Consider the following 23,981-nt stretch of genomic DNA (forward strand, 5'->3'; position numbering starts at 1 on the left):
TCAACCGTCTAAGCCACCCAGGTGCCCCATAAACATTTATTTTATAAAAAGTAATAATAATAGCTACTACCATACAAAGCCTACCAGACAAAGAAGTCTCTTCATGAGAAGGCTCTCCAATGCTGAATGCCAGCTCTGAACTGGCATTCCAGACTCCCGACTGTCTCTCCAGTGTCCTCATGTTTGTACTTTCTCCATTGTTCCTCTTATAAAAATGAATTGTTCTTTCACAATTCTGACTCCTCCTTGAATAGGAACTGGCTTGTCTTTATTTCACTTAAGTGGATAGAACAGTAGGTAAGATTGGGCCTGAGCCCAGCAGAACAGGAATGTCTCAGGGGCTCAGCCTGGGCTGTGCACTGGAATCACCTGGGAGCTTTTAAAAAAATCATATCTCAGACCATTTACATCAGCCTCCTTGAGAATTTGACATCAATATTTTCTTAAGCTTCTAGGTGATTCTAATGTGCAGCCAAGACTTAGAAGCAACGTTCTAGATGCTTGTTCCTATTAATGTGGTCTAACATTGCAATCAATTTTTGCTAGGCTCATTCATCACCATGTTGAGTCATATCTAGGCTATTGTTAAGAATGACCACATCCAGGGGCGCCTGGGTGGCTCAGATGGTTGGGCGTCTGCCTTCGGCTCAGGTCATGATCCCAGGGTCCTGGATCGAGTCCCGCATCGGGCTCCCTGCTAGGTGGGGAGCCTGCTTCTCCCTCTGCCTCTGTCTCTCTCTCTCTCTCTCTGACTCTCATGAATAAATAAATAAAACATTTGAAAAAAAAAAAAAAAAAAGAATGACCGCATCTTTTTCTACTAAGTCAAGGATCCCCAATTCTTTACTGTGTACTTGATTTATATATATATATATATAAATATGTATACATATTTATGATATAATATATATATTTATACATATTTATTATATAATATATATTTTTAAATTTTATTTATTTATTTATTTGAGAGAGAGAGTGTGTGTGTGCAAGCAGGGGGAGAGGCAGAGGGAGAGAGAGAGAATCTCAAGCAGACTCCCTGCCAAGGGCAGAGCCCAAAGCCAGGCTCCATCTCATGACCTTGAGATCACGACCTGAGCTGAAACCAAGAGTCGGTCACTTAACCGACTGCGCCATCCAGGCGCCCCTGCACTTGTTTTTTGTTTTTTTTTTATTACTCGAGTACAAATACTTTATACAGATGAAGTCTTTTCTGGCTAAATTTGTCTCTTTTCTATAACCCAGAAGTTAGCCAATTTTATGTTATATTTTACCATAGTTTAAAAAAACAAAAACAAAAATCCAAAGGCTGGCTCTAAAGATCTCCCTCCAATTATCCTCAATGCCTGAGTCAGGACACTTCAAATACAACCATCAGTCTGCAGCCTAGAGCAGGTGGTAGAAAATTGTGAATAAAAATAAGTAAATGAAGCTGATGTCCATCTCCCATGTACATCATCGTGTCCCTCTGGTAGACCAGATCCTAATAGATCTCATCAATGCTTGAGAATGCTCACTGATCTGTTAGCGTATCTGTGAATCTACCAGCTTCGTCGCCTTTCAAGGAAGGAACTGAGGTTGGCTTTTCCCTCTGAGAAAACACAGTGGGAGGAAGGTGTCAGGACCGGGCCGCCTGCCCCACGTGCTCAGGAGCCCCGCCTGGGGCCGGCTACGGCCTGCAGACCTGACACCTGCAAGGTCCTGCCGGGCCCCTCACGCCAGGTGTACAAATGGAACAAGGCACTCCTCTGCCCCATGTTTGCTTATTTCCGCGCAGTTAATGTAAAATGCCCAAGGAGAGCCCACGATTGCGGGAGGGGCTTCGGCGGGCGAAGGCAGCTGGCTCTGCGGTGTGTAGCTCCTCCTAGTGGTCACGGGGCGTCCCTTCTCGGGTCAGAAAAACAGGCGGTGGAAACTTAGTTCGCATTTTTAGAACACAATTAAGTTTGTCGTGCAGTTTCCGTCGGCCGGTGTACCTGTCACACTCTGATGAAACCCTCCACGTGGTAATATGAAAACATCTAGGATTACTCGGACTAACCCTCTACAAAGAAAGAAAACAGAAACTATAATGCTTCTTTTGTTTTTAGTTCCCAGCTTCCCAAGACAGTGTTCTATGGAGGTAAAAATCCTCTTATGACATAGGATTTATTAGGGAGAAGGATCAGTTCCTTTTGCTCCATAAGGCGTCCCTCTGTCACTGCCATCCCACAGAGTGCATCCTATTTCTTACTTTACCGCAAAGCCAGAGGGGCCTTCCTCACCAAAGATGGGGAGCCATAGCAACAGATCTGCTCGGATGGCAGTTTCCACAGGCCAGACTCTTACCCTCTAAGATCGGGATGGAATACTTTTCCCTTCAAAAGAAGTGGCTTACCCTTGATATATATATTTTTTGAAGTCACAAACTCTTGAGAAAATAATGCAAACGATGGACCCGCCTCCCTTCTCTGCCCCTCAAATGCACACGCACACAAACACACACACATACACACAAAGTGTGCACACAGCTGTGGGGGATTTGGTCTCCCTAAAGGCATTCATGGACGCTGGATTGCAGGTTAAGAATCTAAGGGGGACCCTAGGTGCCCCGTGGCATGGGCGTGCAGCACCCAGTTAGAACGCAGCTGGCCACACTCCTGAGCTGGGTGTAGCCAAAGTGAGGTAAGCATGCGTGTGTTAGAGCTGCCTACCGTTTTCAGCGTAGCTCACAAGTATTTTCTCCGGACCCCTCCCAGCCACCTGGTGAGATCGGTAAGGGCAGAACCACTCACGGGAGGGCGACCGCCGCTAAAGGAAATATGGGAGAAATGCAGACAGACTATCATAACCAAATCCTTATAAAACATTTCTCCCTCTTCTCCATGCCTATGAAGCCATTTGCTGGTGGCAACAGTGAAGGGACACATGGGGAGGAATTGTCTTATAATGCCTTGGGGAGGCGACATCCATGGATGCTGTGCTCATTCAGGGGAGATGGTGAGTTATACTTACCCAGGCATTTGTGGGAACCCAAAGAGGCTGGCAACTGAACACCAGACTTGTCACTAAATGAATGGGGGTGTTTTCGGCTTGTGGGATATCCACCGTACCAAAGTGTCATCTTCCCCTCCGCCTTGAAGGATGCCCAAGTCAACTCTAGGGTGGCTGGGACGGGGGAGGGGGGCGGGTAGTCCTGATGACAGACCTTCCTGTACTGTCCTGCAATTTTCAGTTATGAATCTTCATCTCTCACTGGTTGCACATAATGTCAGTCTCAAACTCAACTCAATCTGTGTTTGTCTAGGTCCTTCAAAAAGCAAATGCCAAGATGGGATTAAATGTGCAAGGATTTTAACAGGGGAAGTGCCTGTGTGAGGAAAAATTGGGAGTCGGATAAGGCTAGAAGAGTTGTAGGATGTGATACAAGTCTAAGGTGAGTGAAGAACAGGAGAGAAGGTTGGGTGGAAGATACTGGGACTGTCATGCCATCTAAGGAAGGTTCATTAAAGCTGAGATAGGGAGGTCCTCCAGCCAAAGTCAACCTTCTAAGGAGGGTGTGCCCCCCCGAATGGTCCAGCCTTAGTATCCTTGCCACACTCATCTGGTGGTGGGAACAGCCCATGGTGAGTGTGGTCCTGGGGCCAACACGGCACCATTGGTCACTTATACTCCCTGTAGCTGGAGGTCTGGGAGTACGGTCTCATGGCCATCACACCTTCTATCCTACCAGCTCATTTAAATTCTCCAGCCTCACTGGCTCTTAAGTTTGCAAACTTCACTTCTCCACTATCCATCATTCCTCTGTGTCCTCATTTCCCTTCTCCAGCAACTTAGATTTCAGGGCCCATCCCTAGAATCGCTCTCTTATAAACACCCCAAAGTCTGCTGAGCCCGGCTTGCTCTGAGATGCTCATCTGGTCTAGTAGACACTAGTAGATGTCTATTCCCCACACCCTTCTTCTTAGCAGAACCCTCATTTGGTTCATGGAGTTCACCACACTATCCTAAGCCAATGGTTCTCAAACTTTGCTGTGCCTCAGAATCACCTGAAAGGCTTGTTAAAGCACAGATTGCTGGGACTGACACCTATTCTGATTCAACAGGTCTCCACAGAGGCTCAAGAATTTACTTAGTGAGTTCTCAGGTGATGCTCATGCTGTGGGTCCAAAAATCTCACTTTGAGAACCACAGGTCTAAATCCATCTTCATAAACCCATAGCCCTCTTGCCATGGTAATTGTCAGGATCTGAAGAAAATGCCCCATGCTCCCTGGCTGGTGAAAGCTTTTCTCAACATCCTGCTCCACATTAACGAGGAAGCACGTGGACCTAATTGCCAATTGCAATCATGTCACAACCACTAGACACAAGTCATCACAAGGGACCAATATGTGAACAGCCAAGTAGAGAAGAAAGAACCCGGATCCTTGAAAAAAACCACTGGGCCACAGAATCACCCATCCCTGGAGCTTGACCTACCTCTGAACCTCCCTTTAAGTTAAATAATTCATTTTCTTATTGTTTAAGCTGGTTTGAGAGAGGTTTTCTGTTACTGGCAAACAAAAACATCCTAGCTGGTACACCTAGGAAAAACCAAACCCTGATCTAACCCAACTGATGTTTGAGCATGTGCCTACACCTAAACTGCTGAATACTTTTTTTAAAAAGATTTTATTTATTTATGTGACAGAGAGAGAGAGAGCATGAGCAGGGGGATGGGCAGAGTGAGAAGGAGAAGCAGACTCCTCGCTGAGCGGCGATCCCAACACCAGGCTCAATCCCAGGACCCTGAGATCGTGACCTGAGCCGAAGTCAGATGCTTAACCAACTGAGCCACCCAGGCGCCCCTAAAAATATACAGTTATCATGGTATTAGACCAGCTGTACATACTGTGTGGTTGTTGAGCAGAACTTTACTTACCTTAGTGCATTTGCTTATACACCCACCCATTAGGCATAATTCTTTCATATTGCAGGAAGCAAAAAAATCTTCCCTTGGCCTTGGTTTGATGACAGGCTATATGTTTCACTTCTCAACAGTAGCAGGGGATACCTGCTTTTCATACTGTTAAGTGTCCAGCTCAGCTCTGTGGGTCAGCTGACAGCTATTAGCTATTATCATATTGATAAAATATACACAACATAACATTTACCATTTTAGCCATTTTTAAGCATATAGTTCAGTGGCATCGAGTACGTGCACATTTTGTATTAGTCTGCTCAAGTTGCCATGGGAAGTCCAAGATCAAGATCCGGCGGAGTTCCATTTCTGATGAGGGCTCTCTTCCTGGCTTACAGAGGGCTGCCCCCTCCCTCTGTCCCCACATGGCCTTTTTTTTTCTGTGTCTGCACAGACAGGGGGGTTGGTGACGGAGTGGGGGAGAGAGAGACATCAAATGAAAAGGCATAGGATTTGGACCACGGCTCTTTCCTATTCCTTCCCCAGGGGTAGATTTGTTCTTTCCTTTCTCCAGAAGTGATAGGTCCTTATCTAGGTCTTGGAGGTAGAGGTTTGTTGCCCCTTCCCCAACAGCTTAAAACTTTTGCTCTGTATGCAAGAAGAGTCCGGCAGGAAAGTTTTATGCTATGTGACAGTCGTGGTCGAACCCCCTCCACAGACCCACACTGGCGCCTCTCTCTGCTCTCCCTCCTGACTCCCAGGGTTCTTGTGAGCACCCAGTGGAAGCCGCTGGAAAAGAGCTATAAATGAGTGCCAAATTCCCTTGTGTTTGGGTTTCTCAGGGGTCCTACACTGTCATGCCAGTGTATACCCAACCTTTAGCAACTTGTTAAAATTTTAGCTGATTTCTTCTTACCTCCTTATATCGCGGTCAGTGCCTCTTCCTCCCATGCTCTGCCAGATAGAACAGTCCATGCACCCAACTTTACTTGGAGAATCCTTTCCCTCCTTGGAATTCTTATTTGCCTTGGCTACTTATTTGCCTTGCAACATTTGCTTTGTGAAGCCCTCAAGAAAAGTCACGATGTAGATTACCCGGCTTTCTCCTATCGTTAGGGCAAGAACAATGCTCTTTCCAGCTTTCAACATCTTCAGTGGGAGAAGAGCCTTCATGCAGAGGTATGTTGAGGTCCAAATGAAGGCATGTGTGTGCAGCCACTTGATGGATTCTATCATCTCCATAAAAATTACGGTTATGAAACTTACACCAGGGCAGCAGGCAAGATCTGTAGGGATGCACCTGATCTCTAACAGCAAACAAGCAAACTGTGGAAACAATCATAATCTCAGGCAACAGCAGAGAAGAGAGAGAGTGAGGCAGCCCATAATGGGACACCACGCAGCAGTGAACACACTACTGTATTCAACCACACTAAAAAAATCTAAGCAGTACGTCAAATTAAGGAAGCCAGACACAAAAGAGCACGTACACTATGATTCCATTTAGAGCAAGTTCAAAAACCTGCAAAAAACTAAAAAAAACATACGTTAGGGTGTGTCATCTCAGAGGAAGCTATAATGAAGAGCAAAAGAATGATTAGCATAAGATTCGGAATAGCGGCGACCATTTTTTGAAGTAAGAAGTCGGTAAAAAGTCAGTACAATTTAGGGTTTCCGTTTCCCCACGACCACTGTTCTCATTGCTTTCAAGGACTTTAGGGAAGGTCAGAAATGACTGCTGATGTATTGGTCTGATTAAACATTAATTTTCCAGGGCCAGAGGTGGAGCCTGAATTAGGTTCTTTGCTCCGTGGATGTGAGGACCGTACCCAGCGACACTGACTTGCAGAATATGTGAGCTTCATTGTCACCTCTTGTCATTTTGACACCGAAAGCATTAGGTATGGAGCCTCTCCAGGAAAGGAGGGCATTGAGGACTCAAGTTTCTCCTGAATCTAGCACGGTTTGGTACAAGCTGAGTCCAGAAAAGTGTGGGTGCGAGCTAATACAACAGCTGAGGTGTCCTCAAAGAAAGCTCACGAGAGGGAGACCAGCCCCTGGGTCGGGGGGGGTCTCAGTGGGTGGAAGAGCAATAGACCATCTAGGGAGCGAATAAAGAAAGTCATGTTTCAAAGCAGCATGCGTTTTGGTAGGGTCTGATCCACATTCCTCTAAGAGACATCAGGGACCCCTTATCAAGGCAGGTGGAAAGTGCTTTGAAAAGCGTCTAATAAAGCACTTACCCAGCATTTACCGAGTACTTACTAAATGCCAGGCACTGCTCTAGGCTCATTATAAATATTAGCCCATTTAATCCTCCTAACAACCATAAGAGGTGGGCAATGTTATTATCCCCATTTACAGAGGAGAACACTTGCCCAAGGAGGTACAGAGAGTAAAGAAGGGGATGGAACATGGGCTCAGTGGTCCAGCTCCAGAGCCCAGGCTCTTAACCACCACCCTGGGCTGCCTGACGGTCTCCAGCAGCACTCACAAAGCCTTGTGACTGATCTATGGCCCAGGAGTTCTAAGGTCCCCTGTTGGAATAGGGCAGAGGAAGAGTCTTGCCCAGCTGTAGATGTTGGCTTGTTTTCATAGCATTTAACTACTGGCCTGGAGTCATCAGGTGAACTTGCATAGCCCAGAGACCAGCCCCAGGTGAACGCCACCCATGACCCTCGGAGCTAGGAGGATTGTCTCTCCTCCCTGGTATGGACTCTGTACAGCAGCCCCGGGAACAAAATTACAAGACAGTACAAGAGACGGGGTTAAAATTTGCACTAAAATGATAAATTGTATGAACAATCTAGTGAGTCTGGGGGAAGACCAAAGGTCAGCAAGAAACCGCTCTTAGCTCTTTCCAGGGCCCCACCTGCGAAGTGAAAAGCTGGACCAGGAATTTCCAAACACAGCTCGGCTTCTGGATCCCCCAGAGAGCTATGGAAAAAACACAGACTTCTCCTCCCAACCCCCCAGATTCCGGTTCAATACAGAAGGCTAGGGACAAATCATTCACAAATGATTCAGGATTATTGGGGTTTAGCATACACCAGGCTTCTATGAAAGACAGAGTTCTGCATAACTGTGAGATTTGCATCACTTACAGAGTTACAAAGAATTCCTACCAAAATGTCCGCAACTCCAACATTTATAGAAGTTGATATGACAGTTGGTTAGGAACAAAGAGAAGGTTAGATCCCTTTCTCTTATAAAAATATGTAGTTTTAAATTGTGATTGGGCAGGAAAAGGAGTTCTTTTTTAGGTCTCAGTCATGGGTCACATGTGAGACAACATGCCAGGCCCACATCCTCTTAACTGGAACTGTATAAGTGATGGATGTCCTATCATCCCCATTTTGCAGGTGAAAAGTGAGATTAGGGGGGAAAAAATGAGTATTTCACCAATAATCACAAAGCTCAGAAAGTCTGCCAGACACTAGATAAATACGTCTCCATAGCAGCTTTCCATATATTTCCGTATATTCATTCGTGCATCTTCATGTGCATACTGCATATCTTCCTCCATTCATGCAACAAATATTTACTGAGCCATTTGTTTTTCTTACTACTCAGAACATAAAAATGTGCCAAGTACTCCCAGGGACAAGGTTTCCTCCTGCTCAGTTAGTAGCCCATCTCAAAATATCCCCAATTTCTTTCAAAAGTAAGGACCCTGAGGAGAATGGAGAGGATCCAAGCCCTCTCCAAATGCACTTGGATAAACCCCTGACTCTCTACTAATAAAAAAATTCAATTCTTTGTTTTAAGAGCATCTATCTTCATTCTATAGTCAATACACATTTTTTGGACAATTTTTAAAGAATATTAATAGGTCATATGATCTCACTGATATGAGGAATTCTTAACTGTAGGAAACAAACTGAGGGTTGCTGGAGTGGGGGGTGGGGTGGGAGGGATGGGGTGACTGGGTGATAGACATTGGGGAGGGTATGTGCTCTGGTAAGCGCTGTGAATTGTGCAAGACTGTTGAATCTCAGATCTGTACCTCTGAAACAAATAATGCAATATATGTTAAGAAAAAAAAGAAGAAGAAGAAGAAGGTAGTGGGAGGGGAAGAATGAAGCGGGGGAAATCGGAGGGGTAGACGAACCATGAGAGACGATGGACTCTGAAAAACAAACAGGGTTCTAGAGGGGAGGGGGGTGGGAGGATGGGTTAGCCTGGTGGTGGGTACTGAGGAGGGCACATTCTGCATGGAGCACTGGGTGTTATGCACAAACAATGAATCATGGAACACTACATCAAAAACTAATGATGTAAGGTATGGGGATTAACATAAGAATAAAAAAAAGAATATTAATAGGAATATTAATATTAAAAGAAATCTTGAGAAAGGGACACTGGAATAAGCCAAATTCAGCTTAAAAAGAAAGAGAGAGGGGCGCCTGGGTGGCTCAGTCATTAAGCGTCTTCCTTCGGCTCAGGTCATGATCCCCGGGTCCTGGGATCGAGCCCCGCATCAAGCTCCCTGCTCAGCAGGGAGCCTGCTTCTCCCTCTCCCACTCCCCCTGTTTGTGTTCCCTCTCTCGTTGTGTCTCTCTCTGTCAAATAAATAAATACAAAATCTTAAAAAATAAATAAATAAAATAAAAAGAGAGAGAGAGAGAATTAGAATAGATACCCATGTTTCAAAAAACTTTTTTCTCAAACAACATTGATGACCCTGGGCTCCAGTCAGAGTTAATGAATAACTGAAATGTACACGACTCAGTCTCTCCCCCCCATCCACTGCATCTCCAGAAAAAACTGGTGTAGCATTGTCCATCGAAACCACTATCATTTCAATTTGTTTAAATATTTATTATTAAAACAACTTTCAGAACAAGTTACTTAATTTAAATTATTTTTGCCCACACTTTTATTGCCCAATGCAAAAACTTTCCATAGCTTCATGTACCTTTATCATTTTGAATGGCAATACATAATTTTACATAATTGTCCTCAGTCATGTACAATTTTGTGATACTTTAAATTTCACATATTTTTGCAAGTACTTTTCAAAGATGTGACAGAATATACAAGTGTTTTGTTTTGGATAGCTGCACAATATTACCAAATACCATCATTTAAAAACAAGAAACCACTACCCATGGAGTTTGCTTCTAGAAGTTTGCTTAGAGAGCATTTGGGCCAAACGTCCTATTGTACGCTTGATAAAACCGAAGTCCAGAACTTGCTCACTCCTTTGCCCGAGGTTCCTTCTCTGCATGCTGCTTTTGGAGCTCTCCATGAGAACCATGTTCCTCTGACTTCCCTGGCTGGGGACTGAAGCCAGGAGAGGGAGGAGGGGAGTGGCAATGAATAAAAGACCATGGTGAGCCATCTGGGCTCATCCATGCTGGGCCTCTGCAGCATGGTGGTATAGACTGGGGTGGGAGCTGGGAAAAGAGGACACGCATGCATGCATGCACACACGCTTGCTGCAAGGTCCCAGTTAACTTAGACAAGGAAGCAAGGGTTTAGACAAAGTGAGGCATGTGCGTAGGGGCAGGATCCGTGCAGAGGGGGCATGCCTTTGTGCAGCTTTTCCTGGGTTCCCTTCAGGGCGTGTGGCAGTTGTTAGATGAAAAGAAAAGTCAGGAACTCTATTCTCTCAGACCCTCAACTGTAAGTGATATACCCATAGATAGATGTATAGTTGGGAGCCTGTTGGAATCATGGCCAGAGGGGCATGTAGCTCTGTGGTTCCCAAGAACCAGGGTGCAGGTAAGTAGGCAGGTCAGGGGTGGAGCCTCAGAATCTAGAGTCTAACTTTTAAAAGCTCTTTAAATTGTTCTGATGGGTGGCTGGTTTGGGAGACACTGATATGGCCCCCCTCCCACTCAGGGTGGGACTCACTTCTCAAGCAGTCAGGAGTTTGACTTGGGGAACTTGATGGCAGGGATGGAGGGAATTACTTTCTAATCTTCAATTCTGTTCAAGTTTATGTAATAACCATTGCTTGGATAACAAGAATTATATAACAAAGTGTTGCTTAAATTTTCCATTGGCTCAGTATGGCCTTCTAGATATATCTTGATATGATGTGCCTGTTGGGTATGATCCAAGCCCTGCCAACAACCAGCTTCCTCCTGAAACTCACAGCTTACTCTCCAAACTAGCTGATACACTCACCGTTCCTGCTTCCCTCTGGGTTTTTGATGCGAGTGCCCTCAACCACCCCATTTCCTTTCCATAATTCCCGCTCCTCTTTCAAGACTAAGCTCTGGTGCCATTATTTCTGGAAAACCTTCTCTTACCACTCTGGCCTGGGTTAGAGGCCTCTCCTTGGCTCCACAACAATCTCTGCTTTCTTCTAAAGCTAGAGGAGGAATAGATTTGGGGAGATAGGATCAAGACCCAAGTTTTGTACATGTTCAAGTTGAGCCTTGGGGCACTCCAACATGTGGAGGTCTGGAAGAAGGGAAAGACCAGTAAAGGATGTTGGGGAGCAGTGACCAGGGAGAAGGAGAAGTTTCGCATGTAACTGTCTCCATCTCAAGCTTTTGTGTCTCATTCATGTCAAGTCCAAAGCTGTGCTCTTGACTGGCATCAGGGGGACTCTGTTGCACACAGTGATTCAGGGAGCCAGCTGACAGAGGCTTTGTCACCTGCAACGGTGGCTTCCAAGGTTACCCTGGGTATCCACACACAGCCAGAAGGGAAAGAGCAGAATAAAGAAGGTGCTTCTTAGCCTGAGACCAAGACTCACCACTTCTGCTCATATTCCACCACAAGAACTAGCTTGTGCCCTGACCTGGGTGACAAAAGGGTCTGGAAAAGGTAGTACCTAGCTGAGCAGCTGCATCCCAGAAACAGCTCTTAGTGGAAAAGGAAGCACAAGTTATTGATGGACATCCATCTGACTGCGCAATAGGCATCTTGAAACCTAAGAGAAGACGGCAGCTCAGGAAGCAGGCAGTGATCAACTGGTTGAAATGCTCCTGTTCTGTCACTTATAGGAGGGCTGCGGGTTGCCTGGTGGTTGATGGAGGGGTTTTGGGGGGGGCGATGGAGTCGAACATGTGAACGAAGTAAATGCATGTACCCCTTCACAAATCAAAGTGCAAAAAAAGTGATTTTTATGTATTCCCCCCTGGAAGGTGGGTGGATTTTATTAAATATATCCGGGAATTTTGGTTACAGTGGTGCATCTGATTCTGGTCTCAATATAACATTAAGACCAGCAATAAGAGCAATCAGAGCCTTCCCAAGCAGATGCAGAGAGGGCTAGACAATTTTCTGATCCTAACTCTTCTCACAGCTCAGATCTTGCCACAGACCCAAGGATTTAATTGTCCTAGCTTCCAGCTCTCTCTTTGTGAAAGCTCTTTTGTCACCTTCTCTGATCCCTTAGTAGGAAAATCCCCACTTGTCCAGTATTCTGGCCATTAGAAATTTGAAATTTTACCCCTGAGAGTGTTGCTTATAGAGAAAGGAGCAATTTGCAGCCCATTTATTGTACCCTATGTTATTTAAAAATTTTTAGGTCATTTGCCCTGATCTTTATTGCTGAAAGTGAATTGACCATTAGCAGGAGAATATTAGCTGCTAATATTAGCTGGAATCTGCTATAGACCATTCTCGAAGACCATTAGCTTTTCATTTGGGGGCAGTTGGTGTTTGCTATTTACTGTAGCTCGGTTGCATGCATCTTCCCCCCTCCCCACCCCAGAGGCTGTGGAACCTTTGAAAGCAATGAGGATAAGTTTTTAGAGTCACATGAAAATGTACAAGCAAGATGGAGATAGTTAGCTAGTAGGAGGAAGGCTGCTAGCAAGGGCTTTATTTTATTCATGATCAAGCTGATTTAATTGCCTCCTGACTCCATATATTATCCCCCTTCTCCTGAGCTTCAGAGTTAATCATAAATAATGTGCATCTATTCATTTTGCCCTAAATGCAAATATCAGTCCTGGAGCAAATATTTAAATAGTACTAATCAGAGCCTTTTATGTTCTTTTATCAAACCCCAAAGTAAACACAGCTTCAGAAAATACTTTCTTTTCTGCAAATGTTATTCTGAAATCTAGCTTACAGTCTACAGGACTTTAACTCAGCCTCAGGCTTAACCACAGAGAAAACTGAGGGCTAGGGAAGTTGTTGGGATGGGCTCAAGGAGACTTGGTGGTAGCATTGGAAATAAAACCCAGGTCCCTCAACTGGCCCGGGGCTTCCCTCCCCTCCCTCTCTAAGTGCACCCATTCATTTCAAGGGTGGAGGAGGGACAGTAAGAGCTTCATCCACAAGACCGGCCCCTGCCCCTCTCCTGGTCTGATGCTCTTGCAGGGGGAGGGGGTGTTAAAGGAAACAGGGGTCTCCTCTCATTGCCAGAGAGGGGAAGATAGCAACCTGTCCATCCCTGGCGTCCCTGGTGTGGAAGGAAGGGACAAGCCTCTTTTCTCTGAATGCTATGAGGAGGGGTGGGGCAGGGAAGAAGAGGAAAAGAGGGAAGAGGGAGGAATCCCTTCTTACAGGAGAATGGATAGGGGGTGCTCATTCTCTACTAGAGCCTGAATATATCTCCGCCCCCGCCATCTGTCCCGTTCTCTGCAGCACTGCCCCGCTCTCCCCCAGACCACCATCACTTTGTACCTGGCCCCAGCAAGTCTTCTGACCAGACTCCCCTCTGGGCTCACCTCCTCCAATCCAGCACCCACACAGCAGCCAGGGTGAACTTTTTTAAAACGCAGATCTGATGTCTCCCGGCAAGAACTCTCCACTGGAGCAGGGAGAAGCTCACCCTTTACAGCATGACTTCCAAGGTGGTTGGTGATCTCACCCTGGTGCTTCTTCAGCCCATCTTCTCCTCACCCCTCAACAGAATGTTCCAACAGACACTCTCTGGCCCCTAGACCTCTCCCTCGGCAGGTCCTGCAGACTGGAGCGTTCTCTCTTCCACCTACTCTGGGTATAATTGCGTTTAATGCTTGTCTCCCCCCACCCCATACTTTTGTAAGTGCCAGGAGGGCAAGGTCACATCTTTCTCTGTCATTGTTGTATTCCTAGCTTTAGCATAATGCCTTGGATTTCAAAGGTCCTTTGTAAACGTAAAACAAATGAACAAGTAAGTGACATTCTACATGTCTTGCAAAGCTCATGATGGAAGTTTCTTCCACCAGGGGAGCTTTCCCATGATTCCCAAAGCATAGGAGGTGCCAACCTTCATGCTCCCACCACAGCTTATCCCACCTGGCACTTCTCACGCTGGGGTGTCATTGCCCATCTTCTCTGTCTTTCCCCACCCAGGCCACATGCCGATGCTTGGGAGGCACAGAGAACAAGTCAGTCTTCCTGGCCGCTCTACTGCCCCACCGAAGTCAGGGCCCTGCACCCGCGCTCATATTCAGTATTTGTCAAATGAATGACTCTATGCCAAACTTTTCTGATTCCCAAGTTGAAGCCCCTATGTTTGCTTCCAGGAAGAGTGGAAAACAAGAGTATCAGGATCACTGTCATCCACTTATTGTTCCTTTTATGTCGGGCCCTGTAATAAGCACTTCACACGCATCATCAGGTACATCCAGGCTCCACCAGCATGTGGGTACAACTGAGGACACTTGTCTCATTATTTCCCGAATTATTCTGAGTTTGAACACCCATTTCCCCCCAGTACCGATGTCCGTCTGGCTGTCTTTTTCTTTGTCTGGTTGCATGAGTTCCTGCCTTTTCTGGTTTGTGAATCTTCATCTCTCTCTCTCTCTTTCTCATATTTTTTCTGCTTCTTCATGTAAAGCTAACATTCTGGCTTTGGGTAAATTATTCCACTTCTCTCTCTTTTCCTTCCATAACTATAAATTGGAAATAATAGTAAAACCTCATGGGATTATTGCGAGAATGAAAGAACCTTATACGTACAAAACACGGAGGACTGCCTATTATGATGCTGAAGCCCCTGGTGCTCTTGCTATGTAGACCTGCCAATCATCCTTGCCCCAACTCAGTCTCACTCCCCAGGAAGCAATCAGCAGAGGTAGCCAGCCTCTCTGCCTGATTCCAACAGGTCCCAGGAGACCCAGTGAAGGTCAGGGGTTTAATCAGCTACAGCGGGGGTCTGGGTCGGGGGGGGGGGGAGGCGTGGTGGGTAGAGATCAAATGCAGGATTATATTACCTGTTACAAGCTAAACTGTATCTTCACCCACCCCCAAATCATATGTTCAAGCCCTAACCCCCAATGTGATTGAATTTGGAGAGAGGGCCTTTAAGGAGGTAACTAAGGCTAAATGAGGTCATCTGGGTGGGGCTCCAATCCAATAGGATTGGTGTCCTTCTAAGAAGAGAAAATGCTAGAGATGAGCACTCACAAGGAAGACGGTGTGAGGACACGGGCAGAGGGAGGCCATCTGCAAGCCAAAGAGCGGTATCAGGAGACACCAAACCTGTAGACACCTTGATGGCAGACTTCTAGCCTCAAACAGTGAGAAATAAATATCTGTTATTTAAGTCCCCCGGTGGGCGGTATTTTGCAGGGCAGCTCTAGCAAAGTAATACATTACCCAAAGACAGTTGTTGGCTCTCATTTTTGTGTTTGGGAGAGCGATTCTCATGACCTAGACAGACAGAAGTTTCCTTTTATTTTTTTATTTTTTTTTAAGATTTTATTTGAGAGAGAGAGAGAGAGCGCATGAGTTGGGGGGAAGGGGCAGAGGGAGAGGGAGAAGCAGGCTCCCCGCTGAGCAGGGAGCCCCACACCGCGGGGCTCGATCCCAGGACCCTGGAATCATGACCTGAGTGGAAGGCAGATGCTTAACCGACTGAGCCACCCAGGTGCCCCAGGAATTTCCTTTTAAAAATAGTGCCTGGGGGGCTCAGTCAGGTAAGCGGTCGACTCTTGATTTCAGCTCAGGTTGTGATCTCAGGGTGGTGAGACTGAGCTCTGCATGGGCTCAGGCTCAGCAGGGACTCTGCTTGGGATTGTCTCTCCCCGCTTCCCTCTGCCCCATCCCACCCTCTCTAAAAAAACATGGTTCCTGGAACAGGGTACGTGAACTGCAAATGATAGGAGTCATTTTGTCACTGCTGTTAGTGGTGGTCATGTTGTCATGGTTAGGCTCATTGCTGAGAGGAAGCCTAGAAGGTTCAGACACCCTCAAGAGAAAGCCAGAGTAACTACTGTGTTCTCCACACACAAGATTTGTTTTTGAGGTATAATTGGCATGTAACATTGTATTAGTTTCAGATGTGCAACATGATGATTCGACACTTGTGTGTACTACAAAATGGTCACTATTAGTAAGTCTCTTACCCATCACCACACACAGATACAGAAGGTTTTTTTTGTTGTTATGAGAACTTTTAAGATCTACTCTCCTAGCAACTTCAAATATGTAATACAGTTCTGTTAACTATACTCACCATGCTATACACTACCTCCCCAGGACTTGGAAGTTTGTGCCTTTCCACCCTCTTCACCCATTCCCTTGCCCCTACCACCTCCGGCAACCACCTCTGGCAAAATATTCCCTGTATCTATGAGCTCTTTTCTTGTTGCTGTTTTTTCCTTTTTTTAGATTCTACATATAGCTGAGATCATATGGTATTTGTCTTTCTCTGATTTATTTCTTTTAGCATAATGCCCTCAAGGTTCATCCATGTTGTTACGAGTGGCAGGATTTCCATCTTTTTATGACTAAATAGTATTCTTTTTTTTTTTTTTTAAAGATTTTATTTATTTATTCATGAGAAACAGAGGGAGAAGCAGGCTCCCAAGGAGCGGGAAGCCCGATGCGGCACTCGATCCCAGGACCCTGGGATCATGACCTGAGCCTAAGGCAGACGCTTAACCATCTGAACCACCCAGGCGCCCGACTAAATAGTATTCTATCACCTCTCTCTCTCTCAGTGGACTCTTAGATTGTTTCCATATTTTTTTTTTAAAGATTTTATTTATTTATTTGACAGAGAGACACAGCGAGAGGGGGAACACAAGCAGGGGGAGTGGGAGAGGGAGAAGCAGGCTTCCCGCGGAGCAGGGAGCCCGATGCGGAGCTCGATCCCAGGACCCTGGGATCATGACCTGAGCCGAAGGCAGACGCTTAACGACCGAGCCACCCAGGCGCCCCAGATTGTTTCCATATTTTGGCTATTGTAAATAATGCTGCACTGAACATGGAGGTGCATATATTTTTTTGAATTAGTGTTTTAATTTTATTCAGATAAATATCCAGAAGTAGAGTTGCCAAATCATATGGTAATTCTATTTTTAATTTCCTGAGAAGCCTCCATACTGTTTTCCATGATCACACCCAGTTACATTCCCACCAACAGTATACAAAGTTTCCCTTTTTCTTCATATCCTCATCAACTCTTATTTCTTGTCTTCTGGACAATGGCCATTCTAAGAGGTGTGAGGTGATATCTCATTGTGGGTTTTTTAATTGAAGTATAATTAACATAAAATGTTAGTTTTGGGTGTACGACATTGATTGAACAATTCTTTTTTTGAAGATTTGTTTTAAAGATTTACTTATTTGAGAGAGAGAAAGCAGGGGGAGGGGTGAAGGAGAGAGAATCCCAAGCAGACTCCCCGCTGAGCATGGAGCCCAGTGTGGGGCTCCATCTCACAACCCTGAGACCATGACCTGAGACCAAGAGTTGGTCGCTTAACCAACTGAGCCACCCAGATGCCCCTCGACTGAACAATTCTATGCATTACTCAATGCTTACCGCGATAAGTGTAGTCACCATACAGCAATTTCACAATATTATCAATTGTATTCCCTATCTGTACTTGCCATGTCTGTGACTTATTGATTGTATAACTGCAAGTTTGTACTTAATCCCCTTCACCTATTTCACCCTTTCCCCACCACCCTCCCCTCTGGCAACCATCAGTTTGTTCTGTGTATTTAAGAGTCTGTTCATTGTGGTTTTGATTTGCATTTTCCTGATGATCGGTGATGTTGAGCAATTTTACACGTGACCGCTGGCCATCTGGATGTCTTCTTTGGAAAAATGTCTATTCAGATCCTCTGCCCAGCTTTTAATCGATTGTTGTTTTGCTATTGAGTTATATGAATTCTTCATGTACTTTGGATATTAGCCTCTTACAGATACATGATTTGCAAATATTTTCTCCCATTCAGTAGGTTGTCTTTCCATTTTGTTGGTGGTCTCCTTTGCCGTGCAAAAGCTTTTTAGCTTGATGTAGTCCCACACCAGATTTTTCTCATCTTGAAATTCCATGGGTGAAATTGAAGATGATTTGTTTGAGTTCAAAGTTAGGATGGACAGTAATGAAGATAGTAAAAATGGGAAAAGCATTTAAAAATGAAGGCAAGATGGATATTGTGACCAAGGGTGAGAGGGAAAGCCTTAAAGCTGATAGTAATGGAGCAAATAGGAAGGAATAAAATCACTTTATTTTTTTTTTAAAGATTTTATTTATTTATTTGACAGAGAGAGAGATCACAAGTAGGCAGACAGGCAGGCAGGGGGAGAGGGAGAAGCACACTTCCGGCGGAGCAGGGAGCCCGATGTGGGGCTCAGTCCCAGGACCCTGGGATCATGACCTGAGCCAAAGGCAGATGCTTAACCATCTGAGCCACCCAGGCGTCCCAGGAATAAAATCACTTTAGATAAATAACTGATAAAAGGGTATCCTGCTATATATTTATCATATCAGTGTAACAAAATACTTTCTGTATAAACTTTTTTTTTGAGGCAAAGAAAAGTTCTATTCTCTTTCCTTTCAGTGTAACAAAAAACTGTTGGCCTTCTGAGTCACTATGAATTATGTGGACTTCTGTTGTTTGCCTCAGACTCTTGCCATCATTTTTATGTTGTTCTATGAGAAAATGGTGTTTTGCATTCCAAGTGGATTTTGGATCACAACATGTCTATAAATTGGGACAGCTGATTTCCAATTTTAATAAGAGGCTGTGGTTCCTGCCAACACTCAGATTGATGTCATACCCCATATTAGGAAAAAGTAAACTGTCAGATCACAGCTAAGTTGAAATTCGTTTTCTGCCTCATAAATGTGTGCTAAAGAAGGAAGCTAACTTTATACCCCTGTTAAACTCTGACTTCCATGTTAGTGAATTTCCTCTTTAATTTTTGTGTATTCCAAAGTTCCTACAACAATCTCTATTTCATTTTTGCAATCAGAAAAACAATATAACAAAGCCTTTTTTTTTTAATTTAAGATTTTTATTTATTTATTTGACCGAGAGAGACACAGCAAGAGAGGGAACACAAGCAGGGGGAGTGGGAGAGGGAGAAGCAGGCTTCCCGCCAAGCAGGGAGCCCGATGCGGGGCTCCATCCCAGGACCCTGGGATCATGACCCGAGCCGAAGGCAGCTGCCCAACGACTGAGCTACCCAGGCGCCCCAACAAAGCCTTTTTAAACAGAGAGACTCTGGAGTTTTCTTTCATGTAGTTAAAAAAAATCCTTAAAGTTAAAAAAAAAAAATTCCGTTTGGCACTGAGAAGATTTCATTTATTCCTATCTCTCTGGAGCAATGCCACAAACTTCATTTGTGATGTACCAAGCTTATCTTTGGATGGAAGATTACAGAAGAACAGTGAGGAGGGCAGGTGTCCTTTATTTGCACATAACCTAATAAACCGGCTTATTCTGTGCCCTGCTGTCACCAACACCTACATGACAGGCTGGGGCTAACAAAAGAGGCATTCAGGGGCAGAAAACTATTGTTAACAAAACTCCAAAGTCAAAGTTGCATCTTTGTTGAGTCCACTCAGTTAGCTGTGGATTTCTTTTCTCAATGATAAATAATTCACATAGTTCATGAACTTAAAAATATGAAACGCTTTACAGTGAAAACTTTTGGGTCCTTCTTCCGTGCAGTTTTGATCTCTGAGACTTCACAGGTCACTAATTACTTTTCTCAGTTTCAGGTGTATTCTTTCAGAACTTTTTTTTTTTTTTTTAATTTATTTGACAGAGAGAGACACAGCGAGAGACGGAACACAAGCAGGGGGAGTGGGAGAGAGAGAAGCAGGTTTCCCGCCTGGAAGGTAGCCCGATATGGGGCTCAATCCCAGGACCCCGGGACCATGACCTGAGCCAAAGGCAGACGCTTAACAACTGAGCCACCCAGGGGCCCCTCTTTCAGATCTTCTTTAGGCAAATACAAGCATGTATGACCTCATGTATATTTTAAGCTGGGGATCATTTAAAGAACACATACCTAGTGGAAATGATCTTCTTCCAGGATTTTTTTCCTTTTGGGTGTAAGAAAAATTATTATTATAGTGAACCTTATTATATGGTTTTAGTTTTCTAGCAATAGTAGAGATAGCCCAGCCTACTAACCAGTCCTTGGTTAGGCATCAATAGATGTGCCTTTGGTTTAAAATATGACTCTGAACTATAGTTCTTTGACTGCAGTTAAGAGAATATGCATCTGTTACTGTGAAATGGGGATAGATGTGTCAGTGCTCTGAAGAGTGTAAGCTCCCAGGCAAAAAGAAGGAATTAATGATTACCTTCATGTGGACTACAATGTCTTCTAATCTTCCTTTGATGATGAATGAACAGCCTTAAATTGTGGCTCAAAACTATTAAACTAAATTTGCAAAGCAAGACACTATCAGATATAATCTCCATAATGAACTCCGCAACCAACCTTCCTTTATTGCTTGCAAATGCCACTACCATTAGCCAAAGTTTATTGAACCTCCGTAATGTGCTTTTTACCATCCAAAGTGAGATGACTGAGTTGGAAGAGATCTCTGGACACCTGGAATGTTAAAAAGGCCATTGGTAACTAGCCATAGAAGAGATCTATGGGAGGGCGCCTGGGTGGCTCAGTTGGTTAAGCAACTGCCTTCGGCTCAGGTCATGATCCTGGAGTCCCTGGATCGAGTCCCGCATCGGGCTCCCTGCTCAGCAGGGAGTCTGCTTCTCCCTCTGACCCTCCCGACCCTCTCCCCTCTCATGCTCTCTCTCTCTCAAATAAATAAAATCTTTAAAAAAAAAAAAAGAAGAGATCTATGGGAATTTGCTAAGGATGCAATCGTGGTGTGCCCTCTGTCTCTCAATATATCTGAAGGCATTCATTTAACTGAATAGGATTTCACATCATTGTTTTGCATAAATCGATATTAACTTACAGGTTATATTTTATTTTTTAAAATATTTTTATTTATTTATTTATCTGAGAGAGAGAGCACAAGCAGGGGTGGGGGCAGGCTCCCTGCTAAGCAGGGAGTCTGATGCAGGGATCAATCCCAGAACCCTGGGATTATGACCTGAGCCGAAGGCTGATGCTTAACCCACTGTGCCACCCAGGTGCCCGATTTTTGACTGTTAAATACATTTTGTTTTCCTGGGGGGGAAAAAACCAACTTGATCATTATGTATATTGGCCTCTTGCATATTGCTGGAATCTGTAAATATTTTGTATAGGATTTTTACACCTAATGTTTATGAGGGAGATTAGCATGGAATTATCCTTTCTCATAATGTCTTGTCAAATGTTAATATCAAATTTATACAAGGCTCATCAAATGAGGTGGGAAATGTCCTCTCCCCCAGCATAAATAATTTATTGCAAACATTCTCATGTTGCACTAGTGGGCTTGAGAGTCCATTCAGGAGTGCTCTGCATGGGGGACCAGGAGGTAAGGAGTATAATGAAAATGTAGGGTGTGAAGACAGGATGCTGAGGAGCAGTCTTCATGCTGTAGCCTTGCTCAGCTAAGCGATGCCAGGCAGGAAAAACCAGGCCAGGTCAGGAACCCTTAGTTCTCCATTAGCCAGCCCACTCAAGGTTTCTGGTTCTTCTTCCTGCTTCCTCATTCATGGTCTTGTTGGGAAGAGGGAGGTGTGAGGAGGCAAGAAGCTCTCTAGGGGTGCCTGGGGGGCTCAGGCGATTGAGCATCGACTCTTGATTTCGGCTCAGATCATGATCTCATGACTGCATCAGGCTCCGTGCTCAGTGGGGAGTCTGCTGAAGATTCTCTCTCCCTCTGCCCCTCCCCCCCACACACATGTGCTCTCTCTAAGTAAAATCAAATAAAATCTTTAAAAGAAAAAGAAGATCTCAAGCTGTTGCTGGATGCTACCAGCTGAACACTGGGTCGCTTGTCTAGTCTTTGGCTGGGAAAGCCTCCAAGAACTTGGGCCTTCCTTGTAGTATCTTCAGCCTGGTGGGGATGAGGGATGAGACCTTGCCTGTGGGCCGCCCTCCCTCTGTGGCACCCAGGAGTTGCTGCATGTAACAGGAGGTGCTGAGCAGCATAGGGCCTATGGCTTACATGCTGAAGAGGGGCCAGCAAAGAGCTTCCTTCATGATGCACTTGACCCTGTAGCAGTGCATGACCCTGTAGCAGTGCGAAATGGAGGATGTGCTATTTTGAGTTGCCTTCACTGTCAACCAACCAATGAAATCCTGTGGGTTCACCTTGTACAAGCCATAGGTTATGCGGGTCACTTCGATCTTCCTGGCAGGCTTATGGGAGAGAAAGAATTAGTACCTTGTCTCTTGCATCAAGATAAGCATGTGGTTGGCACCCCTTAAAGACTTCCTCTAGGCTTTCAATGTTCTCCCCCAGTAGGGGGGGACCTCATCTGCTGTGATGGAGACTGCCATTTCTGCCCCTTCTGGAGGACCATGAACACTGTCCACTGTCTTGGAAATACTCTTCTGTTTTTTGGGGTTTTTTAAAAAAAGATTTTATTTATTTGAGAAAGAGACAGAGCACAAGCAGGGGAGTGGCAGAGGGAGAGGGAGAGGCAGGCTCCGCACTGAGCAGGGAGCCTGACACGGGTCTCGATCCCAGGACCTTGAGATGACCTGAGCTGAAGGCAGACACTTAAGCGACTGAGCCACCCAGGCGCCCAATAGTCTTCTGTCTTTCCAGTGGTGCCATCCTCCTCCAGCACCAGGGAGAGGGCTTGTCTGTCAGCATCAGGCTGTCCCGGACCTGGAAGAGGCCCATCCAGACTGTGCGTCACAATGCCCTTCTGCACACTCTGGTTCGCGGTGCTTGCTCTGAAGGGCTGGGCCCTGGAGGCCTCCAGACTGGGCTCCAGCAGTGGCTACAGGGACACCACCGAGGTGCTCACTGCCACACATGTGGAGAGGGACTTACGCTAGAAAAAGTTGAGGAACTTCATGGCGTATTCCATCCTCATCGGCTGCAGTGACTTGTACTACCTCCATAGCCTCCTAACCCCCCTACAGTTCTGCCTCTGGGAAATATTTCCTCTATCTTCATGTCTGGGAGAGATTATATCAGCCTGGGGGAGGAGAAAAAAGAGAGAAAGAAGAACACATTCAGTTAGGATTCCATTTATCAAAATTTCAAAAGCAGGCAAAAATAAGCTATCCTGTCTAGTAATGCATACAGAGCTGGCAAAGCTGTAAAGAGAAGCAAGAAAATGTGCATCACAAGGATCAGAACGGTGGCTATGTCTTGAAGGGAGAGAGGATTTATCGTCCAGGATGGGCCAACGGAAACTTCTTCTGTGTTATCTGTGTTATTGTCCTGGGTGGTGGTTGTGCAGGACTTAGCATTAAAATTCTTTAAACCTGGGGAAATAATTCTGTTTTAAGCCATAGTCTTTAAATGATGACCTCTGGGCCAAATCCAGCCTGCTGCTATTTTTACAATAAAATTTATTGGAACAGAACCACATTAATTATGTGCTTTAGTGCTACAGACGTTCTACAGAAGTTCTGACGGAGACTGGATGTCCTGCAAAGCCAGAAATATTTACTGTCTGGCCCAGAAGAATTCATAAAACATGTGCATAGTTTCAAGCAGAGGTTGTTTTATTTATTTTTTAAATTTTATTTATTTTTAAAGATTTATTTATTTGAGAAAGAGCGTAACTGGGGAGGAGGGGCAGAGGGAGAGGGAGAAGCAAACTCCCCACTGAGCAGGGAACCCAACTTGGGGCTCCACCCCAGGACCCTGAGATCAGAACCTGAGCCAAAGGCAGATGCTTAACCGACTGAGCCACCCAGGCACCACAAGCAGAGGTTGTTTTATTTATTTATTTATTTTTTATTTGCGAGAGAGAGAATGAGAGAGAGCACGAGAGGGAGGAGGGTCAGAGGGAGAAGCAGACTCCCTGCTGAGCAGGGAGCCCGATGTGGGGCTCGATCCTGGGACTCCAGGATCATG

General features: G+C 45.1%; 1 pseudogene; it reads right to left on the minus strand.

The window, feature by feature from the left end:
- Positions 1 to 21,937: 21,937 nt before the first annotated feature.
- LOC110576990 lies at positions 21,938 to 22,992 on the minus strand (annotated as a pseudogene).
- Positions 22,993 to 23,981: the final 989 nt, after the last annotated feature.

Source organism: Neomonachus schauinslandi, chromosome 14 (genome assembly GCF_002201575.2).
Source record: "Neomonachus schauinslandi chromosome 14, ASM220157v2, whole genome shotgun sequence".
In the NCBI taxonomy this organism is placed as follows: Eukaryota; Metazoa; Chordata; class Mammalia; order Carnivora; family Phocidae; genus Neomonachus; species Neomonachus schauinslandi.